The sequence below is a fragment of the Euprymna scolopes genome, chromosome 23 (genome assembly GCF_053919585.1).
Source record: "Euprymna scolopes isolate OS-2025 chromosome 23, ASM5391958v1, whole genome shotgun sequence".
Taxonomy (NCBI): domain Eukaryota; kingdom Metazoa; phylum Mollusca; class Cephalopoda; order Sepiida; family Sepiolidae; genus Euprymna; species Euprymna scolopes.
The window spans coordinates 110,614,769-110,619,639 of NC_136504.1; the positions used below are offsets into that span (position 1 = coordinate 110,614,769).

A 4,871-nucleotide genomic window follows, 5' to 3' on the forward strand; every position below is an offset into this window, starting at 1 on the left:
ATAATCAGCATTAAATAATCAGCATTAAATAATCAGCATTAAATATTCGGCATTAAAGAATCAGCATTACATATTCGGCATGAAATAATCGGCGTCAAATATTCGGCGTTAAATAATCGGCATTAAATGATCGGCATTAAATATTTGGCATTAAATAATCAGCATTTAATAATCGGCGTCAAGTATTCGGCGTTAAATAATCGGCATTAAATATTTGGCATTAAATAACCGGCGTTAAATAATCGGCATTAAATAATCAGCATCAATATCCGGCTGTAAATAATCGGGAGAAAATAATCGGCGTCAAATATTCGGCGTTAAATAATCGGCGTTAAATAATCGGTATTAAATAATCGGCATTAAATAACTGGCATTAAATAATCGACATTAAATAATCGGCATTAAATATTCGGCGGTAAATAATCGGCAGTAAATAATCGGCGTTAAATAATCGGCATTAAATATTCGGCTGTAAATAATCGGCAGTAAATAATCGGCGTCAAATATTCGGCGTTAAATAATCGGCATTAAATGATCGGCGTTAAATAATCCGCATTAAATATTTGGCATTAAATATTTGGCATTAAATAATCGGCTTTAATTAATCGGCATTAAATATTTGGCATTACTGTGCATTAAATAATCGTGTCAAATAATCGGTATTAAATATTCGGCATTAAATAATCGACGTTTAATAATCGGCATTAAATAATTGGCATAAATAATCGGCATTCAATATTCAGCGTTAAATAATCGACATTAAATAATCGGCATTACATAATCGGCATTAAATAATATGCCGTAAAACAAAAACTTAATGCCGATTTTTAAACACGATTAATAAATATTTAAAGTTATAAAGAAGTGAAACCATTAAACTGACCAGAGTTAAATAACCTGAAAACTGTGTAGACGCAATAAAGCAAATACTGCGAATTTTAAGGTGAACCAGAAGAGGTGATTGCTGCTGTTTTGACCAGAGTCATTTATTTCCCGACCTACCCGGAAGTCTTCTTTCTTTACATACTCTTAAGAAAATTCCAGCTTTGTAAAACTTGTCGCTATTCCAGTGGGGGTTACGGATGTGTTTTCTGGTTCCGTGTACTGACCGAGAATAGCTGTTTTGGTTTTGTGAAATCACAAAGTGAATACCTTTTTGTATCCACAAAGAAAAGTAACGAAGTTCATCATTTTCCCTTGCCATTCTCTGCACATATAACGCCTTGGACCCATGAGAGAGACGTACAGCCTTACAATCTGAAAACATAAGGAAACTAGTAGGCCACCCGGCGTTGCCCAGTCGTAAAAGGCGCATGAATATTATATTTTAATTAAGGCAGATTTCTTACTTATTAAAAACAGAAATACCATAGGTATAAAACGAAATTCATCTAAAAAATAAAGTAAAATAAACTGAGACACGTCCATGCAAGTATTATGTTTTTTTAACAGTTCACTTCTTGTAAGTAAAAAACAATACTCGAGCTAAGATCAAAACAAAAATCCACAGACAATGACTCAAGTACGATAACTATTAGGACAGTTTGACACAGATTACTTATGTTAAGAATAAGTAGGTTTGAAAACCCTTTTGATGCATTCGTGAAAAGATTGACAAGCAGATAAAAATCTGATGACCCCCCCCCCCCAACAATTTTTCCATTTTGACCCTTCCGCAGCCCTTTTTACGGATTAAAGCGATTAAGATTTTTACCACATGTCTTAATATTCTACATACAAGTCTGTAGATAAGAAACATTCGTTGACTATATAGGTTGAGAACTATCTTCGCACACACACACACACACACACACACACACACACACATACTCACTTTTATAGATATATTGACTATAAGATATAATCCATTACCCAAATAGTCAGATTAGGCATTAAATAACTTGAAAATGGTTGATATGCTGTAAAAACAAAACAAGCAAACCAAACACGATCAATAAATATTTGAAGATATAAAGCAAATGAAAGTTCGGTATTAAAAACACTCGAAAAGGCTTGATATGCCGTCAAACAGAATCACTAATCCAAACTAACTGTAAAGGTGTAAGTGAAATTTATGACCTTCGCTTCCGGCTCTCTCTTTTTTTCCATAATTATCGGACATGCCAAGTATTCCTTGCGCATGCGTGACTTGCACCGAAAGATTGTTGTTTGACCCTTGGAAGAAGACATGGTCTCTTTTTACCATCTCTAAACAGGAAAAATCTTCGATATATTGCACCATTTTAAAAGTGTTGGTTTGTGTACACAAAAAAACAAAAAACAAAAGAAGGCGATAACCATTAGTTGCCTTCTCTCGTGTAATGAATGAATGCGTGAATGTAGGATTGACATGAAATTCTTAAAGATAAACTAAAATGACCGAAAAATGGGCTGAAATGTCTTAGATAAATAAAAAGTAAATAACTTAGAATGATTTTATTGAACTTAAGGATGAACTGAATGACCTTAAGAATGACTGGTTGTAAAGTAGGTGATCATTTTGCATTGAACTAATACAGAAAATATATCCCCATATTACAAACATAAGTAGAGCATGTAGTACAACATGTAGTACAGTAGTAGTTACAAACACAAGTACAGAATGCAGATACTACACTTTGATCTTGGCCAAAAGGCCAAGACAATCTGTATTTATTTGCTTCCCCACCGAGCAAATTAGGCACAAGGCCGATTTTTAATGTGAGGAGTGAAGTGGAAATGGGGACCAGCTCCCCGGGGAGTAGGGGAGCTGGATAGTGACAATTGGTGTGAAGGGTTGCCCCTACATTGACCAAGGTCTTAAATGTGGGGTTGCCACATATGGTCTTTGCTTGCAGTATCTGCCGGAACAGAAGGCCAAGAAAAGCTTAAAAAGCTAAGAACAGCATCTATTAACAACAAACCTTTGATCTTAACCAAAAAGGCCAAGCACAAAAGTGTTACGGACAGACCGACCGACTGACGGACCGACAGACCGCATGACTGACCAACAGAGTGACTTATAGAGTTGCTTGCGCGCGATTAAAAAGAAAGAAATTAACAGAAGTTTTACGATTGGATATGTCATCCTCGTTAATACAATTCCTTTTCAAACCATTTCAACAGACAGACAATTTTTTTAGAGAGTAGTTATTGCTTATCAAGGCCTAAAAGCCATTCGAAGAAAAGGTTTAATACGTGTACTGTGACGTAAATTGGTTAAAAGTAGACTATTTAACAGAATGCTCCAGCAAGATTTTTTTTACATTGGACTTGAAAATGACCAAGCTAGCGGAGAAGAGTTCCACCTCCGTGCAGTTCTATGAAAGACGCTTTGTTCATGGATCTTGCGTTAAGATTTAGACACATGTAGAGGATGGGGGCAATTGTTGATACTGTCTGTAGCTAGACGAGTGATTTTGTGAAAGTATTTCATGCGGGGTGGTATAGATTGAAACCTTGATGAGTAATTGCCAAGAACGAAAAAAAAAAAGAAAAGAAAAACAAAAAAAACGATAGAGCAAAAACATGCTAACAAGGTCTCTCATGTGGGAAAGAGGTTGCAGGGAAGAGAAAAGAACATCGCCTATCAGACACTGAAGCCTATTTTTAGCTCTGTCAAGGCAGAATAGGGTACTTCAAGCGTCTCCGCCTTAGATATGACAATATTAGTTTATCTTAGGAGGCACTTGATATATATATATATATATATATATATATATATATATATATATTCGATCCTCGGCTTGGGAGAGGTGTTAGTCTAGCGGCACTGATGAGTTGTGAAACAACGAAACAGGTCTGTATGTCGATGACTAAAATATATTTTATAAAGCTCCCCTCTTCGGTAGAGCACTCTCGTAAATTATCTTACTCGCTACTTAATTTAGCTGAAATAATGCGAAGCTCGCGGTTTGTTTACAAACAAACGTTTGAGCCCTCTACGAGTGGCGGACGGATGTTTATTTAAATAGACATTCGGAAAGTTTAATTTCGGCCACCGATTCCGTAGTCAGGGGGTAGGACTGCCGACTGTCATCACGACGGTTCTAGGTTCGATCCTCGGCTTGGGAGAGGTGTTAGTCTAGCGGCACTGATGAGTTGTGAAACAACGAAACAGGTCTGTATGTCGATGACTAAAATATATTATATATATATATATATATATATATATATATATATATATATATATATATATACAGATAGAGGAATGCGTTTGGAGTATGATAGCTTCTGAAGCGGTAGAATGATGGAAGCATTGTATCAAAGACCTTCGAAACTGCTTCTAGTCTCACTCTTGAAGAGAGTCGCCAACCTAATAGGTCCCGCACTGTCCTATCGACGAAATTTTGCATTTCGCTGCCTGTTTTACAAGTATTTTAATGGCATATTCTCCGACGAACTACAAACCCCTGTACCCCTTACGTGTCTACATGTTTGTTCTCTCTAGCCCCACTTCCCGGCTTTGAAGCATGTCTGTTCACTTTCGTGACCAAACGCAAACTCTTCAGTCTAATCGTCTTGACCTATTGACCGGTCAGTTCCGTTGTATCATCATCAAAATCACATGTTTCCAAGCGTGTGAGCCCTGTCATGTACGCAACTGTTGAAGGTCATTTTGTTTGTTTAACTTAGCTAATTTATGTAAATGTCTTCAGCTAAACTATAAATAACTCCCAAATCTAAACTATTTTAACAATACCACTGGCTAGATAGATAAATAGATAGGTATACAGATAGATAGATCGATAATAATTAATTTTACTTTAAACCGTATTTTTGTTTAACACATGTTTATTTCTAAATTATTTATTTAAAACATTCAAAATAAGAGTATAATATATCTTTTTAAAATTTACAGAAGGTCAGAAAAACATTGGTATCATCTAGGC

At 35.8% G+C, this 4,871-nt stretch overlaps 1 pseudogene; it reads right to left on the bottom strand.

Moving 5' to 3' along the window:
* Window positions 1–2,429: 2,429 nt before the first annotated feature.
* LOC145246318 (U2 spliceosomal RNA) lies at window positions 2,430–2,648 on the bottom strand (annotated as a pseudogene).
* Between the last annotated feature and the right edge of the window lie 2,223 nt (window positions 2,649–4,871).